Source organism: Pezoporus occidentalis, unplaced genomic scaffold (assembly GCF_034315485.1).
Source record: "Pezoporus occidentalis ecotype Australia unplaced genomic scaffold, CSIRO_AGI_Poc_V1 ctg115, whole genome shotgun sequence".
Taxonomy (NCBI): Eukaryota; Metazoa; Chordata; class Aves; order Psittaciformes; family Psittacidae; genus Pezoporus; species Pezoporus occidentalis.
The window spans coordinates 3,553,541-3,580,413 of record NW_026912940.1 but is presented as its reverse complement, the minus strand read 5'-3'; the positions used below and the strand labels follow the sequence as shown (position 1 = coordinate 3,580,413).

General features: G+C 36.0%; 1 protein-coding gene and 2 long non-coding RNA genes across 3 annotated transcripts in view; 1 reads left to right on the top strand and 2 right to left on the bottom strand.

Annotated features, from left to right (window-relative positions):
* Positions 1-26,873, top strand: part of LOC134174243 (uncharacterized) — a 346,091-nt gene that overhangs the window by 148,980 nt on the left and 170,238 nt on the right. The window lies entirely within an intron of this gene.
* The window catches only part of LOC134174268 (uncharacterized), a 33,504-nt gene continuing 12,690 nt past the window's right edge, over positions 6,060-26,873 (bottom strand). Inside the window, exons 2-4 of the long non-coding RNA XR_009968584.1 lie at positions 11,186-11,295; positions 8,604-8,673; positions 6,060-6,718 (exon numbers count right to left, since the gene is read on the bottom strand). This is a non-coding gene — a long non-coding RNA (uncharacterized LOC134174268). The remainder of the gene's footprint in view (positions 6,719-8,603; positions 8,674-11,185; positions 11,296-26,873) is intronic.
* On the bottom strand, positions 17,633-24,906 carry LOC134173418 (uncharacterized). The gene is made up of 2 exons (XR_009968244.1): positions 24,768-24,906; positions 17,633-19,011 (listed from the first exon to the last, which is right to left on the bottom strand). It is a non-coding gene; the product is annotated as an uncharacterized LOC134173418 (long non-coding RNA).

Sequence of the window (26,873 nt, the reverse complement as noted above, 5' to 3'; positions counted from 1 at the left end):
TCATCTTAACCTGCTTAAGGGAGCTAAATGGTCAGTTTTCAAATAAATGATTTTCATAGAAGAGCACATACAATACGATAACTTACAGTTTGTCGATTCTGATTATTCTAAAAGAATTACACTGTTCACATCTTTTTAGCAGGCTTGTATGCCACTCTTCCCATATAAAATCAGTATCTTCTTTTAAAGGCACTTTCAGTATGCTTCAAGTTACCACAATATCCCTGGGTTAATCAATAGAAACTGACAGTATGTTACTAAATCTGTAGTTACAATATAATGAATTTTGAATGAGAAATGATTTCTTTTAAGTGTTGCTGAGTGTTACATCTACACTGTGCAAGGGTACATATAGTAAACACTCATCTCCAGGTTCTGGGCCTTGACTTGTGTTCTCAGATTTATTGAGTTTTGTTAATGTAAATTTATTTCACCTTTATTGCACATTCTGCTTAAGAGAGACTATTATTGAGCAAAGAGCAAGAAGCAGGGACCAAGAAGGTGGTGAAGAAGAGATATAAAATCTATGAAATATATAAACTGATGACACAAGTTTTCTCTTTTTAACATGTTTTGAATATATTTTTTGTTCCTTTTTAAGGTGTATTATGTAAATTCTACATAGAAGGACGTTAAAGAGCACACTGAATATCAAATAACCTTGTTTCCGGAGAATTGTCTGTATTTTCTTGGGGAGGGTGCATGATTGCAATTATATTTCACCTAGTGGTAAAATAAACCATAAAAAAAAGATGGAAGGACCTTGTGCTGAGTCTTCTCTTTGGGGTGAAGAGGAGCATAAAAGACTTCTTTACAGATTGCGCGTATATTGTAAACAAAGACAATTTCTGACTGTTGAGTACTTTATTGAATTGTTTAGCACTTTATTGAATTGTTTACAATTCAGTTTACAACTTGTTTACCGGACCAAATAAGCAATAGCAGCTTATCCTTCAAGAATTTAAAAATTCTTCAAGATTTTAAAAACTTTTTGTGACTATAAGAATAGAAAATCATGCAGTGTATATCTATCACACTTTTCTGTTACTCAGGGTCTCCATATCCCAAACAGGTAGCATTTATTCTGCCTAGCCTACTTGTTGTATAACTTCCACTTTGCAAGTTAAGTTATACCTGGATATAAAACACAACTGCTCTTTATGCAAAGCTTTATAAATATAAAAGAAATTATTTGTGAAAAATGGGTATTTACATGCAGACCTCAATTTTTCAGTCTGAATTCAGGTCAATTGATTCTGGAACGTGGACAGCTATGTCTCCTCAACACTGACCGTTTGGATGCCAAATGAAATCTCAACTTTCTATTAACAGCCTTTCCAACTACATAGCTGTTCATGAAAATATTTTAATAATAGAATAATATTTTAAAACAAAAAATGATATATTTTTAATCCTCATCATGTGCAAAGATATCTGGACCATTTGCATTCAGTCTTTCCAAATAAATTCAGATTTGGTCAAGAGCCCTGGGGGCTAAAGATATAACCAAGTAAAACAGAGAATATTGACAATCAAAGCTATTATGAATTTTTAATTAAATACAGCTGCTGCCTTTCTCTTCACTAGTTATGACATTGCCCAGATCTTCGATGAGAGATTTACCCTGATGGGAAACACACTCAAAGACTCATCATCCAAATGTTAAAGTAAGCTGGCTGGTGATCATCCAGAGATTCTTTACTTACTCTCCACCATATTTTTAAATTATGGTGGTGTCATGTATCAGTGTTAGAGGTGGCAATTAGCTGCGTTCAAAAATACATGCTTAGAGCAGTCACACCTTGAATTTCAGATCTAAGAACAGCCAGAGGGGTACATGCTGTACACACTAAAATCCAGTTGCTAGAAGCCTGCATGTGTGGAAGGGAAATATTCACTGCCTGTGTTTGTGTTTTGAAAATGAAAAGGCAGAAGATATCTCCTTGCTCTGAGTTTAATGGTTCATTTATACTACTACAGTGTCCTATAAAGTATCGTACATGTGGTGCCTCCTAATGTACTTGGGAGAAAAAAGCAAAAACTTCCTAGGGGTTAGAAGGTTACATCAGTGGGAGGGAAGCCTAGTTAAGCACTAACTATATGACTGTTCAGCAGCAATTTTATTTCATACCTCTTGCCTGAGGCCATAGCTGTCAGCAGTGACAGCCTCCTCAGTGGTAGGTGTGTGCTCTGGTTGCATCAGTGTTACCGGGTGAAGAATGCAGGGTGCAGAGAATACACCACATAACATAGGAGAATGAATGGGAGATCAAAACGGTGTCGTGGTTTAAACCCAGTCAGGTAATTCGTTCGCTCACTTCCCCCCCTTTCTTGCCCTCCCCCTGCTCTCGGAGGGACGGAGAGGAGAATCGAAAAGAATGCAACTCCCACGGGTTGAGATAAGAACAGTTTAGTAACTAAGGTATAACACAAATCACTACTGCTACCACCAGTGATAATAATGATAAAGGAAATAACAAGGGAAGAGAATACAACACCTCAGCACCAGCCGACCGATAACTTGCCCCCCCTCAGCCCGACCAAGCACCGACCGATACCTCCTCCAACCCTGCAGTCTCCCAGCCCTTCCGGCTAACTCCCAGTTACATCCTGGGCATGACGTGCTGTGGTATGGAATACCTCTTTGGTCAGTTTGGGTCAGGTGTCCTGTCTCTACTTCCTCCTGGCTTCCCCTCCTCCCTGGCAGAGCATGAGGCTCACAAAGTCCTTGGCCAAACCTAAACATTGCTGCTATCAGCTCTGTTCCCGAGCTGAAAGTCAAAACACTGCACTACACCATCTACCAAGGAGGAGAAAAATGACTGCTACTGCTGAACCCAGGACAAACGGTTTTTGCAACTACTCCAGGGATGGAGGAGGGATGAAGAGGAGGAATCCAATCTCCATCTCCCACAGTAGGAGGATTTCCTCAATGGTGGAAGCTAAAAGATGGTAATTCTGGACAGCAGAAAACTCTTTCTCCACCTGCAGATGTGGAAAAACTGTATACCTCTGGCAAGAGGAAACTGTTACTAGTTACTGTAATGGAAATGTACATGTAGCCCAATCTGTTGTACTTGTTGAGAGAGAGGATTTCTCCTTCCCAGACAGATAAAGCTGGCTTTGCTGGGATGGAAGACCCAGGGGTTATTCCCACCCTGTCATTGTTCCTCTGACCCTTACTCAGTATTTCTGTTTAATTTGATTAGCCTTTAGTTAGATAACCTCATCTTCACAATGAGAGTGGTCAAGCACTGGAAATGGTAGTCCAGAGAAATTACAAAATCTTCCTCCTTGGAGATCCTCAAACTGGCTAGAGAAGAACCTGAGCAAGCTGGTCTAAATTTGAAGCTAGCACTGCTGTGAGCAGGAGTTCTGACAACCTGACCTCCAGAGGTCTCTTCCAAACTCACTTTTTCACCTCTGCAAAAAGTGGCTGTTTATAGCAGTGGCTGTGTGCCAAAAGGGAGCACTTGAATTACGTCATATCTTTTCAACCCCACTGGATCACTCCTAGAATATAATAAACTGCAGTTAAGTGCAGACCTATAGTGCCTGAACTCTTTATTACCTGATTTCATAGTACTACAGTCAATTGTCAAAAAACGTGGACTCATCAATCAAATAATAATGTTTACCAGTGCATAGCATGCTGTAGAGCTTTAATGGTCTTTAAGTATCAAAAAGCCATAAGGATAGTATTCCTATTATCACTGAGGCACAATATTGGGAGAGGCTGAATTATTGAGAGGTGAACGTAGGCTTCCTCTTTATTTCTTCCCTGGATACAAACTGATGCAATCTAACACAAATTAAATGAATCATTTTGAAATGTAGTGGGCTCTCAAATAATTTAGTCAATAAGCTAATAGTGGAATCAACTTGGCTCTCACATTCATATTCATACTTTATGGTCTGCTTGCTGCATGTACAGCAGTGCTTATGTTGCTCTTTAGCCATTGGCATTACACTAAGAATGATGAAGCAGAAGCTCCCAACAATACAGGCATGAAAAGCAAATACCAAGCTCTTTTTTTTTTTTTTTTTTGACTGCTTAACAATTGGAAATCCTCATGAGAACTGAGAGCTCCTTCTTTTCTTTTCTTTTCTCTTTCTTTTTTGAACCAATTGCAGGACAATAAAGCTCCATAACCACTCCTCAGCTGCATTTTGCTAAACCAACACACCACACCCTCTGACATTTGCTTCTATCCAGGAGAAAGAAAAAAAGAAACTTTCTTCTGGAGCAGCTAAATCCAATTCATTAGGCCAAAGCAAAGGGTTGCTCATGCTTTCTTTCATTCCTTAGGCTTTTTTTTTTTTTTAATGCATTTGTGTGGAATTATTTTTTTATTCATGAAATAGCCAATACTAAAAAAAAACAACAAAATTTTGTTCTATTTCCCTCAAATCTTTCATGTTTGTGTGTGTGTGTGTTTGGGCATGCATAAATTTACTCTTAAATAGACAATCACTAGCTTTTGTCTCAATTGTATTTCCCTCATTTCTCCTCTCTCTCCCCCTCCCTTTCCCCCCCCCCCCATCTTTTAGAAACTACATTTTTATTCTCTTGTTATTTTTTTTCTCTTTTTTTTTTTTTGAATGACAAAGGAATTGATGAATTGTTTAGGTTCCTATAAAATGTTTTTGTTTTCCTTGAATGCTTGTTTTTCAGATACTAGAAAAATCAACCTATTGCACGTTCTGGGAGTGTTTTAGAACTGCGTCACTTTCTTGAAAAAACAGAAGTTGAATGAGTTCAGTCAGTGGTTCTAACCAAATTACAACATGAACAGAAACAGTGAATGAAAGTATTTCAAAATAATACAAATTTACAGATGGGGAGGCCCAGTAAATATTCAACACATTTCAGTGTTGAAGACAGAAAATGATCATTTGAAGCATGAATCAGGATTACTTGTAAACAAACAACAAGAAAGAATGTAGCATTCCTCCTGTTGTTGGAATATTTACATTTCTTTGTTTCTGTTTAGACTTTTTCTAAGGTAATTATAAACCTATTACTTCATTTCAAACAGGCACAGGCAGTTGCCTGCTGTCATTGCTGTCAGGCCCACATTATTGAGAGTGCAGAAGTGATTCTTTTTTTTCTTTTGAGATCTTTAACCTGGGCTCTCTGATTGCAGCAAAAGTACAGGAGCTTCAGTCTTTTCCTGTAAGCTTCTGCAGCATGGCTCCTCAACTGCCACAGTTCTCCTCACAAATCCTCAGACCTCATTTAAAGAAGGATCAAGATGACGAATAACTAAATAGCAAGATTAAATGGCTATCCTTTCATCACCTTCTGTACTGTATTTTTGTAATACCTTAATTAATATTCAACATTTCTGGCAAAAACATCTTCCAGATGTTAATGCATTTTTCCATATTCAGTTGCCCTGAGATACATGTACAATGCGTGCAAAGATTTATACTTCTCTGTGCTCTAATACAGATATGCATAGTTGTAGATACTATTTTCCCTGTTATTAAAAAGATAATAATAATGATAAAAAAAAAAATCATTACTACTCCAGTATAGAATGAAATGAAGACCAAGCTACAGATCTTAAGAAAGTAGCCTTTCTGGAATCAGAAAGTGTAGTGCAACAAATTACTTACAAAGTTATCTCTCTTCCGAAAGTGCTCATGCATCGCCAGTTTGTGAATATTTCATTTATTCACTTGCATAAATGCATAAATGCATCAAGGACATTTGTTATGAAAACTTTATTTCATCTTTGTTTCTCTCCCCCTTCTTCATCATGTTGTTTTCTGATGCAATACAAGCCTTGACCCAGAAGAACTTGATAAAATGAGATAGAATAGGCTTATTTTATGACATGAAGATAAACCTCCCAAAAGGAACACTAAGCACATATTTAATCTTCTCTTAAAAAGATTTGTGTTTATTTGCATGTCTTTTAGAAGTTGGCTCTTTAGTTCTTGAGAATAAAAATGGTAAGTTCAACTGATGTTAACTAAATGTTTCAAAGTTATACCAGAATAAAATATAGGTCATTCAGAAGACTTTAGTAGATACAACTTTCTCTAGAAGGCTAGGTGTAAGAAAGAATTTATTCCTCATATATGTACAGATGCTGGTACCCATGCTGAAGATCACTAAAAAGATCCAATACATATAAAATTTGGCTATGGAGACAATGATATCCATCTAGCAGAAGCTTGTTGAAAATTCCCCATAATTTTCAACTATGTTATCCAGAAAATAGAATAAATATCAGAAAATGTATTTTAATTGCTAAGAGAGTGCGCCGTTAAGAAAGATAGCTCTTCTGGTTAGAAACTGCTTTGATGATTAGCATTACCTGTGTTCTCTAATAGCATCTAGTAGAAATTGCAACCAGCTTGTTAGTGTCATCCTACCCCTAGGAATCTTCAAAATACTTTCCACTTTCTTAACTATTGACAGCATGACTTCATGTATTACAAATTCTTTCGATTTTTTTATTATGCAATTAGCCATTGTCCACAAAGGATTTTGAGAAGGAGGAGGACATAGATATGCAGGCAGTGCTTTTCGTCTTGTATAGCTTCTTGGTGTTTAAGTACGGATTGCACCAGCAGTCCCTCAGTGACATGTGGCAAGAGCCATGAAACTTTGTTCTACTTATACTTACATTTACCAGTCCCTTCAGCAGCTTGAATATTCTCCAGACTTATTTCATTAACATCTTCAAATTTTGTTTTCATTTGGCTTAAAAAAGAAAAAGGGAAAAAGAAAAGAAAAAATCTGTAGGTTTCTTAGGCTTTGTAAGGACCAGACTGTCTTGATCCACATAACTTTTTAAAGGCAATTTTCGCTTTATATTTACTTTCTTTATCAGGCCAAGTGTGTGATGTCAGGCCCACTGTGTATTTCAGGCCCAGTGTGTGTGATGTCTTTCTTTTTTGTCTATCTTTCATTGAGAAACAGGCTGGCACAGATTTTTTTAAAGGTTATTCTTGTTTCAAATCTATATTCTTGATCTTTGATCTGTCACAGTATGAGATTTTTTTCTTCTCTGTTTTTTGTACTAATATCCATCTCTGCAATAGCCTATTTGCCATCCACTCTGGTAAGATCTTGTCAAACAAGACAACAGGAGGCTGCAGCAGCTGCAGACATCCTCATCTCATCCTGTCCTCCTCCATTTTTTTTAAGTAGGAACAAATTCTCTGAAAATGAACAAACACCTATGTAAATTTGAAACTATCACCAAGGGCTAATTGAAAGACCAGAGTCTCAAAAATAATTACGTATTCTCCCTTTAGATATGAGAAAAAAATATATAAATCATTCAAGGCTAGAAAGTAAGAAATAAATTTGAATACAATCAAATGTCAGAATTAATGATGGTTCCAAGTTTTTCTGTCATATAACCTTAAATGTTTTAGGCCATTGAGAATAACAGCTTTGTCTTAATCAAAATTAGAGCTGTTTTTGCAAGAGAATGTTCAAGTAACTCTAGGGAGTTGCTCATTAAAATAATGTAGTTGTCATTATCCGTAAAATCTTAGTGTTTATAAAAAAGGCAAAGCACAGAAATCTACCTTGTTATCTTTAAAACAGTGCTTTCCATAAACATTCTATGATACTTTGATTTGTGTGGCTGATTTCAGTCATTTGCTAGGTGCCTTTTTGAATGAAGTCTGATTTAAACCATCTTTGGTCGCCACTTTGTACAGGGAGCTATGGAGAAATTACTTGTACTTGCTGAACAGTAAACCGTTGAGATTGTCCTCTATGCTATACCAATAGCAGTTATTAACTTGATCTCTGTTCCTGACTTTTCTGAGTCACCTTGAGTGTTACATGACATCCACAGAACCATAGAACTATAGAATAGTTAGGGTTGGAAAAGACCTTAAAATCATTTAGCTCCTCCTGCTGGTCGCACTCCTTTTGATGCAGCCCAGGATACGGCTGGCTTTCTGGGCTGCCAGTGCACCCTGCTGGCTCATGCTCATTTTCTCATTGACCAGCACCCCCAAGTCCTTCTCCACAGGGCTGCACTGAATCTCTTCTCTGCCCAACCTGTAGCTGTGCCTGGGATTGCTCTGACCCAGGTGTAGGACCTTGCACTTTGCATGGTTAAACTTCATACTGAAAGTATTAAGAAATAACATTAAAATACCACCAGATTATCATCCCACCAGTCAGCTAAGTTTGAATATGAATGGGCATTATCAGGTGATTCGTGTGGATATTCCTTGTGGAATCATTTCCTGTCTTTGGTTCTGTCATTGATTCATTTCTTCCTCCACTTTGTAAATTTAAAAGCCAAAGTGAAAAGATACATAGACTCTAAACAGAATGAAATCCCATTTCCCTACATTCTCCGCAATGTGTCTAATATATGTGTGGTCTCTGTCGAAAAGGTATTAGTAAAGGCTAATACACAGTTGCTGTAATTGCTTACAGGCTTCTAGAAAAAAATAGAAAATGGACTTTATTTTATGCTTCTGAAGATACTGATACTCCTGTCAAACCTATCCAGACTGATTCCTAAACCTAACCAAGCTCATTGCCATAATAAAGCCCTTTTATCTCTAAGAGCACACTCCATAGAGGAAAAGTCGCATGAAGAAGAAATACTTACATTACAACAGACTGGTATGCAGAGTTCTTTGAGTCATCATGTTATTGTTAAATCAGTCCAGCTCTCCTCTCTGTAGTGAAAAATAAAAGGAAAAAAGCATTAGTTGGTGGTTGATCTGCACAGAAGACAGTGTTATGGATTCAGAGGGAAATCTGTTGTGTTATAAATCTGTTGATTTAACAGTAATCAAGGTGGATGACGTTCCTGGGAAGAATTAGTTGTTATCAGCTTGATCTGTTGATGATTAGCAATTTCATGTTGCTAGAAAAGCAATCCATTTTGGATTCTTTAGAAAGTTTTAAATAACACTAATATTAAAAAAAAAAAAGAAAAGAAAAAAGAAAAAGCAACCAAAACCTCAGCAACAGCTAACAACCAAGCTTTCAGTATCATCTATTCATAAAACCCTTTTTGCCTTTTGCATTACCCATAAAAAATCCCCAACTCTATTTTATCTTATACACGTCTTAGAAAAGAAAACCTTTGCATTTTCACTGGTATATTTTTAATTCATAAAGCAAAAGATGAAACCTAAATTATGAAGACATATGGATTGTTATTCTTCATTTCTTTTTGTTTGTTTTTACAACTTTAGGTACCTGAAGAAGACTGGTCTTGTTAATTACTTACAGTGATTTTTTTTTTCCTGAAAGTTAGGATGCTTTAAGGATGAACAAATGCCTTTGTATAGTGGTAGAAGAGGAATGGAAAAAACACTTTGAGTGTTTTGATTTGTTTTCTGGGGGTGGGTTTTTTGGGGGGGGGGGGGGATTTTTTTGTGGATTTTTTTTTTTAACTGTATGAGAGATGGGAATGAATTTGCTCAAATGAGTTAGAATTTAAAAACAACTGATAAAATTTTTCTTCCATCTTTCTCTTCTTTTCTTTTTTTTTTCTCTTTTGTGTGAAGTAAGAGTGCAAGAAGTAAGATTTCTTTGGAAAGAAAATTGAGTCAGTGAGAGAAATGAAACTGTATGGTAAGAATAGTCTGAAAGTGAAAACCTAAAGGAAAAATTTTTGTGTTACTGACACTACGAAATATTGGAAAGCCACTAGAGGGAAATGCTGTCATTTTCATATTTCAGGACTTACATTTCACTTTGATGAAAATTGAGTAACGTCCAATTTTCCCAATATTGCAAGGCATTTCACACATTGTCATTTTCAAATGACAAGTAATTTCAAAAGTCAACAAGTTTAAAGCTGAGATTTGACAGTGGGGGTAGTTCTGTGAAAATTGAAGAGTGGTCCGATAACAACTATAGTGGTGTCCTGGGATTCGGAATTCATAGTTTTGCCATAGACTGTCTGATCTTGGACAAGATATTTGATCTTTATGCTGTGTTTCCTCATCAGTAAAATGGGAAAGTATAGCATTCACCAGTCTCAGAGGAAACTGTGAGGATAAATACATCAATTGTCAGGAAGAAAGTTCAGGAAAATGCAGTTTTCATTTAGGCATACAAAACTGCTGATTTGAAATGTCACTGAAGTTCAACGGTTGAGACAATCGGTCTTAGATGCTTATGTAGCTTTATGTCATATGTAGCTTTAAATCACTGGTACTCCAAGTAGCTGCAAATAGCTATGAAAAACCTTCAGCCCTCATAAAGCACTAACAGAATTTTCTAGTTATCAAATTTCTACTATAAACTATACTGAGATTAAAAAGATGCACAGAATATTATTATGTATGATTAAAATCTTCAAGTGGGATTGAATAATGTGTTAAAATACTAATAACTCTGAACAGAGAAATTATATAAAATGAGGGAAAGTCTCTCTAGATAAAGTGAAATAAAACTTTCTTTAGGAGTTTGTTGCTGTTTGGTTTCTGCGCACTTGTCAAACATGCACATTGTCTACAAGTAATTAGAGCCCATAATTTCTGATAAATTCTAAAAAAGCCATCAAGTTGTGCACCATTAATTCTAGTCACATGTTAGGTAATGGACTATAAAGGCCTAGTAGGGTTTTGTAGAAGCAGGGTGATGAAACATGGCTTTCCATACTTCCAGTAAATACCCCAAATAACAGTGTTCTGGAAAATAACATGGAAGAATTGTACACTTTGTGAGGTGATGCACTAATCAGAGAACTATATGTCAGGAAAAACTCAAAACAAAACAGCTAAGCTACCTAGCATGAAAGTGTTCAACAGCCCTGCCTGCTTTTCAAGCCGTGTGTCTGTTGTCTATATAGTTCACGGTGTTTCTGCTAGAGCTAGGAGCACTCTTATTTTTGCATTTATATCTGTGTCTGTGCTCTGGTTTTGCAGGTTAATGTTAAAATACAGCTGTGTGAACTGTAACATGTGCAGAAGTCAAACTTGGAAGATTTTGGTACAAGTTTAAATAAAGCACCTCAGTTTTGTGTCACTGTGGAATTATGTGAGTTCTAAGTGTATAATACTGACGTAGGGGAATTTAGCCTTACATAATATGAAACATATTTATGGTCATGAAAGTATTCCAGAGGAGTTTTTTTCTTATTTTATATTTACTGCTTATTTCATATTTACTGCATAGTTCATCTCTAACTTGAAAGCTTTTCTGCTGCCACTGTGAAGACATGCACATCACCTGCTCAAAACCAAGGTAAATGTCAGTCCTACCCTGTGCATCACCAGCAGCTTTGCCAGGCAAATGTTCTTACTTTCTTTGTAGTCTTTATGGTTCTGGGTGAGGAAGACCTATGGAATGCTTTTTCACTTTGTTTGAGTATGGCATGGGTGGTAATCACTAAACTGTACTTCAAAGTCAAGGTAATATTTAAGGTTTGCTTAAATGAAAAAAAATGGTATGTGTAAAATATTGCATGTTTAGCTTAATACTATAAAAATAAATAGGTAGGTATTGAAAATTATACTTAAATGTCTTTCCCCCCCTAATATGCTAAAGCTTTCAAGTATGACTGTCCAGTGATTTTAAATTACAAACAGTCATGACCACAAAAATGTGTTTCAAGGCACAAGAAGATTTGAAACAAAGCATGACCAATTCATCAAGAAATATGTATAACAAATATTTTATAAATTAAATATTTTATATATAGTAAATATTTTTATATAGTAAATATTTTTATATATTAAATATTTTACAACAAGTGTTTGCTTTGCTGCTATTGTAAAAGGTCAAGAATATATGGAACATACTGAAGTCCTGGTGTCCTCGACATAAGGACATGGAGCTGTTGGAGCAAGTCCAGAGGAGGGCCACGAGGATGATCAGGGGACAGGAGCGCCTTCCATATGAAGACAGGCTGAGAAAGTTGGGGCTGTTCAGCCTGGAGAAGAGAAGGCTGTGTGGAGACCTCATAGCAGCCTTCCAGTACCTGAAGGGGGGCTACAAAGATGCTGGAGAGGGACTCTTCATCAGTGACAAGAAATAATGGGTTTAAACTTAAACAGGGGAAGTTCAGGTTAGATATAAGGAAGATCAAGTCTTGTTCCTCCACCTGTGAACTGGGAAATGCTTACTGCATGTCAGAAGTATGTATGTACCAACTTCTTACTGCATAGAACAGACACAAAAAATACATGCTGGGCTCAAATGCAGGAGGTTAGAACTTGCATTGTCATTGCTGTTGCCCCAGCTCAGCCCAAAGGTTGAAATTATATAGGGGACTCTTGACAAGTCTTTATTGCTTACATTTTGTTCTGATAAATACACTGATACATCATTATTACATTGATGAACAGTGTAGGCATGATCTTAGAGTAGTGATAGTGTGAATTTTTCTAGTGGTGTATTAGTCCATTTTCACATGCCTGTCCCTCTTCTGCCTCTGGAAAAGATAATTTGCTCTGTGCTTTATTGACTTCTTGGCTGCAGTAAGCCTGCTAATGAACTGAGTCAAAGCTCCCAGATAACTTCTCATGTTTTACCAAAACCAGGCACTAAGTATCTGGGCAGAGATAAAGAAATTATACAAATGTGAGTGGTGCCTTTTCTTCTAAACCCCTTCTGTCATCTGACCATTTAGTTTCAACCATTCATTTACATAATTTTTGTACTTCCTATAAAGCAGAAGCAGAACACATTTAGAACTGGAAAATGCAATAAAGATTTTTGAAATGAAATTATCATCTTAACATCATCTTATTGATCTGTCCACTCCGTGAAAATGTAAGCTTTTCATTTTACCATCACGTTGGAGAAGGAAAACAAACCAGGCCTGACATATTTTTGTTGTTTCTGACATCACTCCTTTCAAGATGTCTATCTGAACTCTCAGTATGCTTCTTTGCCTCTTTTAACACCTCTTTCTGCTTTCTGTCCTGTGGATTGTGAATGCCATTTATGTGCATAATATAGCACTTTCATAGTTTTTAACTGTCTGTACTTCTATGAGCTGTCTTTTAAAAAACCCTGAGAATTACTCGTTGTTATTTGTTCTGTATTTGTGTTATAATATCTATGTTTAATCAAGCCACTTAATCTTGTACTTGTCCATTCCTATTCTGCCATGGCACTTTCCATTGCTTTTATCTAGGTCAGCTGTCTAAAAATCTTTTTAACTTTGTCTCCTATGGAAAAGGGAACCTTTCTGAGCTAAATACTGATGACATCTAGTATCAGTGGGAAAAATCTGATGAGTTCCATGGTTTTTGTTTGTTATTTGTAGTTCCAGGTTTTTGCTTACTTGAACAAGGTTCTTTCTTATATGCTTATTTGTAATTATTAAATTTGTTTATCTTCGTTCCCTTTCAGTATTCCACATTCACCCATCTTTTGGCCACTTACATATTCCAAATGATTCTTCAGCTGTCCTGCTTACTGGGTAGGAATGAAAACATTGGGTAGCATGAAAACATGCTATTTGCAAAAAGCCACATACCACCCAAGTTTGAGAAGCTCCTCTTCTCCACATGCTATCCCTGTAATTGGCACAAAGAAGAAGTGGAATGTATACTGAAAAGATCTAAATGTGTTTTTCCTGTCCATAATTCTGTTGCTGCTGGCTTTTGGCTTTGTCTGTGTCTATATCCAGGCTGTGTGCCTTTGAATATTTTACTCTTTGATGCTGATAAACTGGTTGCGTATGGCAGTGACAAGTGTGCTGTTCTATTCCATTACAATGCAACACTATGTGTTGACACTAATTGACCCAAAAATGCGAAGTTTTGCCCTTTAATTTATTTGTTTGCCCTTTCTCATCCTTCTGTTGCACTCTGCCTTTTTTTTGTTTTTTTTCAGGAACAAGACTCAGTTTCCCATATATCTAGTATCTTGTAAAAAGAAGTGCTTCTTTAGCTTGCATTTATTCCATCCTTTTGTCACATATGGGTCTAATTTCAGGGCACTATTTCCGCTTGACTCAAGCTTTTTATTTATTTTCCTTGATTATATCCATTCATTTTATGTTTGATGCTTTCGCCTTTGAATTATCATCCAGGAAATTCCCACACCCTTTTTATTTATTTTTTTTCTTCTTTAGTTTTTCATCTTAAAGATGTGACATAACCTTCTTCACCATCTCAGCTTCTGTCACCTGGGTGCTGATTTTTTTTAATATATTAACTTTTTATTTTTTTCAAGTTTTGTCACTTAATTTTGTCCCTCGGTTTCTTTCACCAGCCAAATATTCAAGTTAGTTAACTCGGTCAAGCTAGTTAACTAAGTCAAGCTAGTTAACTAATTTTGATTCAAAAACCATGCTCAACTTCTTTTATTTTTTTGTTCAATATAGTCAGGTTAGACATATTCAGTTTTTAATTGGGACAAAACCCAAAATATTTCTGTGTATTTTAAAATGAGGGCATCAAGGTTTCAATGAAAAGTAGAATGGAATGCACATGTAGACTGTAGTCTAGACAAATAGATTGCAAGGAGATTACAGGAAGACCTTAAGTAGAATGACTACTTCTCAGTTGTGTACTTATAAGCTCTTATATTTGAGACAAAAAAAAGTGGACCTTAATATTAAGAAAGGTATGGGACAATCTGTTAAGAATACAGAAAAATAATTTTCTTATTCAGACAGCAGCTATTTTCCCATTACAATTAATTGGGGAAGTCTTTGCTTAAATACAATCAGAAATCTCATGGAAGATGAAAACCTAAATTCTAAACCTAGTCATAATTAAACCCAGTTGAAATCAAGCAGATTATAATCATTGATATTACTATAATTTGGATACATGGGGACTGTTTTCTCCATTGAGAGGTGAAGTTAGAAGAATCTGGTTCAAATCTGGGATTTTGGCTTCCCCTCATCATAACTTCAAAACTAAACACTCAGCCAGGAACATCATTCCCTGATAATCAAATTTCCAAAACATGGTTTGAAGAAAATATTTCCCTGAAAGAATTCTTGAATTCTTGACTAGACTGAACTGGTGATATTGCTTGGGAGTGGAATGTTTCAGAGGCCATGAATAATGTTCATACCTATAACCAGGAAAGGACCTATTGTAGCACAGAACAAATGGACTAAAAAGACAATTCAGATCCTATCCAAGCTAATTCAACCAATCTCATATTTGTCTACTGCCTGAAGTTCATGCTTTAGGATTATCTAAAAATTAAGTTAAAATCTAAAACAGAACAGTGCTATCTGTATTGTTACATTTTTCAGTACCTTTCTGCTGATCAGACTCAGTGCCTGGCTTTATCAATTGCTTCCAGACAGATTTTGTTTAAGATATGAGTGAAGGTCAACCTTAGAAAGTTTCTTGAGCTTTTCGTGTGTGGCAGACTATGAATTTCACTAGTGTTCTGGCATGTTGACGGCAAATTTCCATGGAAAACATAATTCCATCCATGGGACCAGTCTTTTTCATAGCAGATGTAGTCTTTAAATTGTAGCTAAGTTACCCACTACAAATACTAAGGAACTGCAGCAACATAAAAGACTGCTGAAGGCAGAGTCTCCTGCATAACTTGGCCATCAGTCACTTAAATGGTGGAGGAATTCTGCCCCGGAACTGGATGAACTCTACTGTACTTCGCGGCATTTGTTATAGGCAGAGGAAATTTACTGTAAAGTCTTTAGAGGGTAAAGAAGCAAATTGAACTCCCAACACCATACTGTATTTCTGGAAAATTAATCTAAAATGTTTCCAAACTAAGTGGAGGCTTTAGGAGATTCCCATCTCCCCATTCCTCTCCTAAAAATACCGTGCAAATAGTCTGAGAGTTTTCACTGTTTTGTGGGCTAAAAGATGAAAGATTTATTTGTCATATTAAATGAGCCCCTTCAAATCAGTAACATTGTAAGATATAAAAACAAATGCATGTTTGTTTTACTCCCTTTCCCATGCTGTTTGTTCCCCCTCCTTTTTTGTGCCCAATTTTTATTCTTAGAAGTATATAGTACTCAAAATATTATGATACCTTCTGGCAACAGAACAGAAACATGGTTTCTATTACAGTTTATTACTTTTTCCCTTTTAACTTTTTTTTTTTTTTTAATCTATCCATACAAATCCCAAACGACTCAAGCCTTTTTTAGAAACTGTAGGTGAGATATGTTGTGGGTCTAGTTCTCCCATATTTCTATATGACTTAAACTGTGTATTTAGTTCCCTTGTGCACAATTAAAATTAAAGTACAATATGTATCTAGTTGTTAGTATTTTGAAAATGAATGTTTTTTGTTCTTTGATAGCTATTAAACAACTACCCTCTTTCGGTTTGTGTATACAGCATGCTTGGACATGTTCTATATAAAAAATAAGGAAAAAGAAAAGAAAATAAAATGCTCTCCTTTTAATTAAGAAACCTATTTTTATGCCAAAAAAAAAGAAATAAATAAAAATTTAAAGACAGTGTTTTCAGCTAATCTGTGCAGACATTTTTAGGTAGTTTCTGTTCCCCTATAGTCCAGGTCAGTCAGTGAGGTCCCATCTGCAATCAATAGAGGCAGGCAACCTATTGCATCTTATGCTATAACTTCACAATCAATTTGCAGTGGCAGAATCTGGCACTGATGCCAAGAGAAGTGTTTCTACCACTCCCCTTTCACCTCCCTGCCATCTTCCCCCTCCCTGAGGAAGCTTTGTACAGCTACACAGTGAATCAGGTCAGAGAACTGATCATGCTTAAAACTAACATGGCAAAACCCCAACTGTTTAGTTTAAACGAAGGTAAATGCATGTGCTGACACAAGGGAGAAATAGAGGTGAAGGACGGTGGGATTGCTTCTTTCTGCAGCCCTGCCAGCTTAATCTGGTTTAAACTGATTGTGAAACTATACCGTTGCATACCTAGCTTTGAAACCAGATAACAGCCTATGAACATGATCATTTTTACCCTTTATCAAAGATGCTTTAATAACTACTTTAGCCTTTTAAGTGTTAGGCAGCTTGTTTGAAGGTCAAGGAAATTAGTTTCCTCAAAGTGATTTACACAAAGATAGTAAAGGTTGGAACTCCTTAATTATCTTCGTGTGAGACTGAAGAAGATACTCATTTTAATCAGCTCACCTGCATGACCTGTATTACTATATTTACCTTTATTTCTGTATTTGCTGTAAGAAAAAAAGAATGTGGTTCACTTCTACAGGTTTAACTGCATTTTAATCTATTTTTTCACTGCTTTCCACCATAGATTTCACTATAGTAAAATGAAAAATCATCCTAAAATATCATTTCCAGAGCTCCTTGTAACAGTGGTTTGACCTGTTAACAGCTAGTACTTTTAGTAAGGTGCTCATCAGTGTAAGTCTTGTGTGTCTTCACCCTTTCTAGGAAATAAAAGTAGTTAGTTAACAGAGAGTTAAAGAATCAAAAGTTAGTTGGTACTGTTAAAGGTCATAAAACAGTTAAACTAGGTCTAAGTGAGAACAAGCATTGTGAAAGCCCCCAGCTTAGCATACCCATATTAAATTTTACCTAAATATGATTAAGACAGGATTGATAACTACATAAGTCAACAGAATGGCATTTGCAAAGTGTTTTATGAACACTTTGGTATGAAAGACAATGTGTGGGTGAAGTATTCTATATTTCTTAATTGAAGTCCAGAAAGAAAATTAGGGTATTCTTAAATAATTTGATGTGAAGCATAGATCACAATGCAGCAAATCTTGATTTTGATTTCTTTATTGAACAAAGAAATTAGGAAAAGTAGTATGAAAACAAGTGCTTAAAAGCAGGCTTTACTACCATAATTAGTGCAGAGAGAGCCTGAGAGGATAAGCAGATTAGCCTACTATTCCACCAGGAAAGACTGTAAGGACTAATAATCCAATGTACCTCATTTATATTTTAGCATTTAACACACCTTCAGCAGCCACCAGTGGAGGAACCATTGATTCACTTGTCTTATGCAAAGTGATTCCAAAGGTTGTTTCAAATTCTAAAGATGCCTGTTCACTGTCTGTAGGAATGTAATTATGTCATGCTTAAGTTAAACACTATAGTTAAACACTGAATATTTGTCAGGATTTTTCTGGGTATTAGCACCATAAAAATGTACTCTCAACATCAAAATTTCTACTATTGAAAAAATGTTCAATGAGAAGTCTTAAAAATTCAACTTCTTATCTCAATATCAGAACATAAGATTCTATTTATTCCCAGAATATATTGCCTTGTGTTGGAGTACCCCCCTACTTTTTACCTCATGTTCTTTGCCTTTCACTATTTATAAGTACTATCTGCCAGACGACTGACATAGAATAAGGCCAGAATTTTGTAAAGGTTTGATTAGGATTGAGGGGAAAACAGAAAAAACAATAGCAAGTGCTGATTTTATAGTAAGTATACGTAAAACATATATGAAAATGTACTTTTTGTCACTTCTGATCTCTTACTTACATGGCTGAAGAACTGAATTAATAATAAAAATCTCTTATACATTCTCCTTTATCTCCTCTTTCCCCCCAGTACAGCAGTCATATCTTGAAACAAGTGGCGGCCAAACCTCTCTAAAGATCTTAGGCAAGCAAACACTGTCACATCATATGGATTGCTGTAGGCTTAGAACAGTAGCAAATGTCACCCAGTTTGGGATAAATTCTCAAAAATGCACAATCATAGTGCAATAGAACATGCTGATAAACATTATTAGTACAGTAAGATTCATGCCAACCATTGCCTCTCTGCAGTTCTGCATTGTCAAATAAAAACTGTTTCATATTACAATCATTAGAGGAGGGGTTTCAGTAGGAAAATATTTACAAGCAGTTAAGTGTCTAATAAAGAAGCTCCTGCAAAGCTGCAGTTTGCTTGAAAGTGTTTTCCAGGGATTATGACAGCAGGAGTTCATTGCCATTGCTCAGTCTTCGGAAGTGCATTTGATCAGAGTAGCTGTGGAATAACAAATACATTTTTTTCCACTCTCCCATAGTAAGCCCATGTATCTTCATGTGTGTTCCTGGTGGGCAAAGTCCATGACAAAGCAAAGATCTGTGCTGCTCTTTGATTTCCACTTTCAGTACAACCTCGTGCTGTAATCTATAGCCTACATGAGAGACTACAGAAGAGCATCCTGACTTCTATGCCAAAAGTGAAGTCAGGAAAACTACACATGCTGATGAATCTTAAATAGCAAGAGGTGTTTCTTCTTTTGTATTTTTTTTTTTTTTAATTAACTAGTGCTCTGTCCCAGAAGAGAGGTCTCAGACTTGAAGCTGTAAGGTTTTTCACTGTTGTCTTGAAAGTCACCTAGACCAAATAACTGTCATCTGACTTCAACGCACTTGGTATTACTTAGTCTGCAAAGTGCCCAAAAGAAATAGTCTGCAAGAAATAGTCCCTGAGGTGCCTACGGCTAATATTACAGTAATAAATAAAATAGGCTAAAGCCCATTTTCTGTGTCTGAGGGCAAAGGATAGAGTTTGTGCACAAGTAATACTGTTCCACTTCCTTATGTTTTTTCCCATCTAGTCTAGTGTAGTCTCACCCAAAATGGGTGCCCAGAAGGTCCTGGGGGATCACCAGGGCTGTTGTCCCTATGGGTGCCATGAGGGCCCTGATAGCACTAAAGGAGGAAAGGGGGGGAATCTCCCCTCTGTCTTCCAGCCTGCATTGCCCACAAATGTATACGGCAAAGTTTTGATCAGTCTTTTCTTAGAAATCCTCTACACCCTTTTAAACAGAAAGTGATCTTGAAGAAAAAATTATTGACTATTTATTCTGAAAAATGGGGAAAAACGTGCAATATCTGAAGTTTCTATGTCAATATTTAAAATTTTTAATGCTCCATTTCAGAAAGATTCACTGTTTTAAAGCTGAATTTCATTTTTCTTTTTAATTTAAAACTTTATTTGAACTTAGTTTAAGAATTTACTGTAAGGGTGGTGAGGCACTGGAATGGGTTGCCCAAGGAAGTTGTGAATGCTCCATCCCTGGCGGTGCTCAAGGCCAGGTTGGACAGTGCTTTGAATGACATGGTTTAGTGGGAGGTGTCCCTGCCCATGGCAGGGGGCTTGGAACTAGGTGATCTTAAGGTCTTTTCCAGCCCTAACTATTCTATGATTCTAATTTAAATTTCAGAACTTAAAAATTCTTAAAAAACAGTGTGTTAACAGCAGTATTCTGTTAATTTATAGGAAATAGTTTGTGATTTTCAAAATTAAATTCTTATTTTAATTCACAGAAAAAGTAAACCAAAAAAAAAAAACCCAAACCTTTCCCATGCTTGTCCAGTAGACACTTTTTGCAGCTTCCTCCTTTTTTTAGTTCTTCCTTTAGTGTTCTTTATCCACAAATAAAAATTATGCTATTGCCATTCAGGCTAGAAAATGTTAATTTCCCATGGCTATTTATCAGAGAAAACTATTATTAAAAGAAATCACAACAACAAAACAGCAAAATTCTGGGGTGTTTTCAAAAACTACTTAATAAGGATTTTTAACAGAGACAGGATTCACATATTCAAACTAATTTTGACTGACATACTCAGTTATGAAAGTTATAAACAGTGATAAGTTTAAATTCAGTAGGTGCAGCTTCCATCATTCCACTATGATGCATATTTATTTATACCTTAAGAGTAATGGTAACATTAGCAAGTAATCATGTGGTAACATATACTGTCGCTCTAATTCTATTAAATGTGGGATATGATTCCTAATATATAAGGACACCCACGCTTCTGCATGTTTATTAAACTGGTCTTTAGATGTATGCCTAATTAATTACTATTTTGGACAGAATAGTAGAGAAGTACTTGCACTGTTGAAGGAAAGAAGTTTAGCAGAGGTAGGTTTCTACTCAGGTTATACACATGCAAAAGTGAAATTTAATTTTAGAGCAGAATGAGAAGTATACTCCACGTTTCTAATGCTGTTCATGTCCTTTCATATTGAATTACACAATGAAATCAAAGACAAACAAAAATACTAAGGAAAAAGTAAGCTATCAAATTACTTCATCAATAAAATGAAATAAACTGATAATTCTGAAAGGTTTAGTCTTTACTGTTTATCTAAAATTACAACTAATAGGTTAAGAATTTCAGACCGGAGCTGCTTTGAATTGAAGATTAAAACTTCTAATTTCTCTACTCCCCTTGCTACTTTTTTACCATCTTCATTCCAAGATTTTTCAAAATCTAAATAGTTTTTTGAATGAAAAAAACTTAGTCATTTCTCTGTAGGAGAATGAGCAGAAATAATACTCCCAGATATTTTGCCTTCTCTGCTAGTATGCACAGAAAATATAGCAGAGTTGATACATATTCTTCTTAATACCAGTAATTTTGTTTTTAAAAACAAACAAAAAAAGTCTTGTTTTAGTGAAAGCTTTAGAATGTTTATTTTTTGTTGGGTTTTTTTTTTATTATCTTCTAACTTTTATTACTGACAATAAATAAGTCTATTTTGGTATTCAAATTACTAAATGTTTCCATAATGCCTTTTAGCTTCCAGACAGTATGTAGCATACAATTTAATTAAAAAAAAAACACAAAAAAAACCCATCAAGTTTCTAATCACATACATAGCGATAAACACCATGAATCCCAAAATAGTATTGTTCAAAGATCACAGTCTGTGTATATATACACGCAAAATTAATATAGAAATACAAAATAGACATATAGAGCTAAATTATGTAACATTTCTGGCCTAAATTATGTATTTAAAATTAGTAAAATAATTATGCATACCTGAAGATGCACAAATCTGTTATTTCTTCCTGCAGAAGAACTGTAGACATATATTAGCATGTCAGAACACTGCATTGTCATGTCAGAGAAAAAAAAAAAAAATTCACCCAGTGACAAAAAATAAAAGGAATTAAAGAAAGATGAAGAAATCCAGAAACGTTGTCTAAGATGATGAAATACAAAATGAAAATGTTTCTGAATACTAAAGCAATAATGCATACTAATAGCAAGTTTCCCTCAAGTTTTATTCACAAATTTTATCTTTCCAGTATCACTTAAAATCAAGATGTCTTCTTTCTACTTTTTATTTCCATTCACAGGACCCAGGTCATTTGCTGGTAGCATGAACATTGGTTTGATGAATCACAAGTAGCCTCAGCAATATGTAACTTTTAGAATTATTTCTGAGCTAAAGAACAGAATATCAAACACAACAATTTTGTGTTTTAAAACTATCTTAAATCTAGCCTGGAAATGAGGTAAGAAGACAGTTGAATGATACACCGATTAGGATGATATCATGCATGCTAGCCACGGAAAAAGCATATGTAACTGTGCTGACTTCATTTTTTCTTGGCACAGGACAGTAACCGTCAACCTGCAGAACATCTGATAACAATGCGATAGGGGAAATAATAGATGAGCATACTGGAACTGAATACAAAATAGCAGCCTTTGAAACAAAAATGTAGATTTAGGCAATGAGAAAAGAAGTTTGTGTCTGAAATGACAGAAATATATAGGTTGCTGGGAGTGGATTTATTAAGCTTTCCATTTGAGAATTGTAAATATGCTTGTTTAGCTTAGCAAAAGTGAGATGAGAATTTTACAGTGCATACTAACAGTTTAATTTTTACTGTTTAGGGAAGAAATTGTCTCGTTAGTAATGAAATACTACAGGAAAAAAGAACTTGACTTATCTACAGGGAAAACATGTGGTTGTTTAAGGTTGTTTTAGGAAACAAATGACATTATTCCAGAGCTATGCATTGTTAGTGCTTGGATAACTTCATGTTTATCCACATGGCAAACAGAAAATGTTGAAAACACTGAGCCTTACCTGATTAGAAAAAAGACCTTGTGTGTTTCCTGATGTTCAGCCATAAATTTTACTTTCTGGTTCTCTCTGAGACTTTGGAAGGACCAAAAGAGAGATTAATTGAACTCTATGTGCTTCCTAGGCAAATTCTGCAGAGGATCTCTGTATTAAAATGCAAGTGAGGCAGTCATTGGTGAATGTGAAGGCAGTGGCAGACGGATGCTGGTATGTTTACATGGATCTGAGCATTCAAAGAAAGCACACATCCCTGAGACTGCAGAGCGCTTATTATTGCAGCCCTGCATATATTCCCCCAGCCAGAACATTTTTTGTCAGATTTCTATAGAGTGCCAGAACGGAGCTCTGCTTTTCTTCAGCAGTGAGAGAATAGACCAGTTGTGACCCAAACCTGGTCTGTGTGGCTTTGGCTATGGTTTTCAGTGCTCACTGTTCAGTAAATCACTATGGAATCTGTCATTTCAGTATTCATCCTCAAAAATATTTAAACTAAAATTTAAGCTTCCCACATTGCAGATACAGCTGTCTTTATGGGTATTAAAACATGTCTTTTTTAGCCACACCCCACAGTGTGCTAGCAATCTGAATTATTGATCATCAGCCCAGAAAATAAAAGATATCATTGATGAGCCTGTTTATCTATTCACGCTTCATGCCTTTGACCTTTAGGGAGAAGTCTAAAATCAGATGGCATCAATCTGATGTCATGCCAGCTTGCTGACCCCACCATTGTTGAATCACCAGACAAAGTTGTGAAACTTTTATTTAAAATCAAGTAAATGAGAAATATCACCACTGGTTAAGGAGGACCTCTGCTCTCACCAGCTATTTGCAATTTACATCATTGACAGAACAAGCTTGCACACCCGCAGCAGGTAGCACTGTCACATTGTCTGCTGGAGGAAATATTTAATGTTTTCCCCACTAGACCCAGGAATATCTGTTGTGTTTAAGTTAGGTGGCCATTGCAGATCATACAGAGTGAACTGACTTAACTGGCTTTAGGGGAGCTGCAGATGTTCAGGTCCCAGCCTCTCCCAGCACAATCACTCAGAGGATGCAGAGCATAAAAGGCCCTCAGTGTAGACAGAAAACGCCGGAGGTAACTGTGACTATTGCTAATGAGTGGTAGAAGGATAATTTCTGCTTCTTTATGTGTGTATGTGTGTGTGTGTGTGTGTGTATGTGTGTGTTTTCCTTCCTCCTTAAAACAAATCACAGCAGTAACTTTGAACCCAATAACCTTTATAGAAACTCCATGGTGACTAATTATAAGAGAACCAGAAGTACCTACTATTAGTAGAAATAGGATTGTTATTCAATAACCTTGGGAGGTTGCACATCTGATGATGATCTGAAGTTATTAGATGGGGAGGAGGGGGCAGTACTAGTGAAGGTTGCTTCAGATTGCTGCTGGCATCTTGCTGCTGATCTCTGTATATTCAATGCCACAATGTCAGCAGCTTAAAATTCCCTGTCTGGATTTTATGCTGCTAATAAGATTCAGTTTAGTACTGTTTGCAAAGAAGGAGAATGAGAATGAGGTATTTTCAAAGTAGGGGCATTCTCTGCAGCTATCTGTCTCGGGGCAGTTCTGACACTACATTCTCAGGCACTGCTCACCTGCAACAATGAGTCATGTACTGAAAAAATTATTTGCTTAAGCTGCTGGGATGTGTACTGATGTTGATTAACACAATGCAGACATTTGAAATTGCCTTTATATTGTATACATTGCTTTGTTTGAGCAAAAGGTGAAGAGGAACTGGTATGTCTGCCAGAGATTTCTAGACACCCAGATCTTCACCTGCAACTCCATAAAAGCAGGAACATCAGTGAATTTCAGCATTACTGAAGCAAGAGGACATGCTTAATTTTCACACTGTGTGGATGTTGATGAGGGAAGAACATACCAGCAAATAAGAAAACAGACTATTTTTTACAGAGAGCTGTCTTCAGGGCACTAGCTTAATTCCATTCCAGAAGGTAACAAACAAAGCCACAGAATTAATTTTCAGATCCAACACCTGTGTTTTTGCAGTAAGAGACATCTCCCAGATGATTCCTTAACAAATGACTTTGAAAGACTGTTTTCTCTGGAAAGAGAAGCCAACCCTGTCCTTCTCTCTACAGAGGTTCTGCTCCATGAACCATGAGTTGTTTCGTCAGAAGTTTCTTTAAAAATTGGTTTCTGGAAGAAGACCAGACAGATTTAGCAATTCTTATTAGTAGAAAGTGCACCAATTACAACATATGTCAACCTCATTAGAAATCTGTACTTAAGTTAGAAAACCAAGATGAGAGCCAAAACCAAGTTAGAGACACATATTTTCAGAAAGTAGAGACCCTTTCACCATGGTTTAAGCATAGCACTGTTCTGAGCAGACAGATAGCTGTGAAAATGTAAAACCTGCTTCGCCCCATCCATCCAGAAAGACATCAGTATGATTTCAGAGTGTTTTCTTAAGTCCAGTACATACTCTCTGGTGGTTTTTCAAAATCTGACCATAAGCTGCTGTGTAGACACACAGCCCAGTTTCATTGATTCTCAGCTTGCAGGCAGAGGTTAGGACCTTCTTCAGTATTTGTTTGATTCACAGACCTCTTTCCTTATCTAGTCTGTCTTTATGTACAATCAGCAATTCAGAATAATTCTTCAGAGATCTTCATACTCATACTTGCACAATTTCTTTTTTTCATTTTGTTTTTAAATTGAGTATTTCTACCATCATCATGCATATAGAAAAAAAATCTGGATTCTTTACAAAATTTAAAGACTGCTTTAAAATTTACAAGAGTTTTAATTTTCCTGCTATAAAATTGCTTTTCATTAATCCTTCAAAATAGACAAAACCCTTCTTATCTGTAACTGGTGTTGAAAAAATTGTGAATTTTCATTCAAATCTATTAACACAGATAACTAAAATCATACCATGATTTCAGAAATACAGATATTGTAATGCCTCCTCTATGTCTTATTGCTGGATATTGTTTATAACCTGACAGAACAAATAAATATACAGAAATACTAAAAAATAATTCACTTACTTACCTGAAGAACCAACGCAGCCTGCTTCTGACTGTCTAGGTCACTTTTAAGCATTACTCTCAGCCCACTATCCAGGGTTTGGAGACAAACCCACATTTTGGCATGGAGAATGCTCAAGATTCAAAGGATGCTGATACTTGATTCTCTACTTCTAATACAGACCAAAACAGCCCATCCTGCACAGCAAGCAGGTAGAAAACTGGGGTACACAGCTGGGATGTACAAAATCATGCTTTTATTTCCTGTACCCACTATGGTTACTGGCACAGGTGCAATCTATTCACAGTATATTGCAGAATGGAAAAGCTGATTCCTTTTACACAGCTGAAATAATGTCCAAGCTCTTAAATATCTGGCTCTTATACCTAACTTAAAAGCTGAATCTGAATTAATAAATGTTTGTCTTTGTTAACAAGTACAATACAGGCTTGAACCCAATGAGATTAATCTGACTTTGCAAACTGCACTTGCTGCAGAAATTCAAAGCTATTAGCTTAGTTCTGAGCAAGTTAGCATGCTTTGAAACTAATGTGTTACTAGCCTGCTTCTTTCCAGTCGTGCAGTGGTATTTGGTAATCTTCTGATTTTATGCGTATGTTGTTCTATAAAATGTTCCAGTCAAGAATTAATCAATATATTTTAAGTTTAATATGAAAGCTGCGAAGAATCTATTTAAAATAGTTTGTTTTTACTTTATTTCTTATTTCTTTTGGATCTGTAGCAGATTTTTGCAGCTGACTATAATAAGAGCATAATTACAAGATATCTTTGCAATTCTAATTAAACTGGTAATTTGTACCAGTGGCTTTTCATACATGAAATTTAGCATCAGTGAATAACATCACAAACAACAGCAATAAAACCAGCATCATTTTTCCCTTGCAAAACTCTGAAACAAATTCTGCTTTAAATTTTGCAAGCTCATTTGATGCCAGTGTTATAGTTTGCTCAAAAGTCTCCAGCACTCTGTGGGAGGAGAACTGTGTTTGTAACTAGATATTGCTGCAGGTAGCAAGTGCATATCATATACTGCCACACAAACAAACTCTAAATAGCATATGCTGAGTAAAGAACAATACTGAATTTGATACTTTAGCCATGAAGCT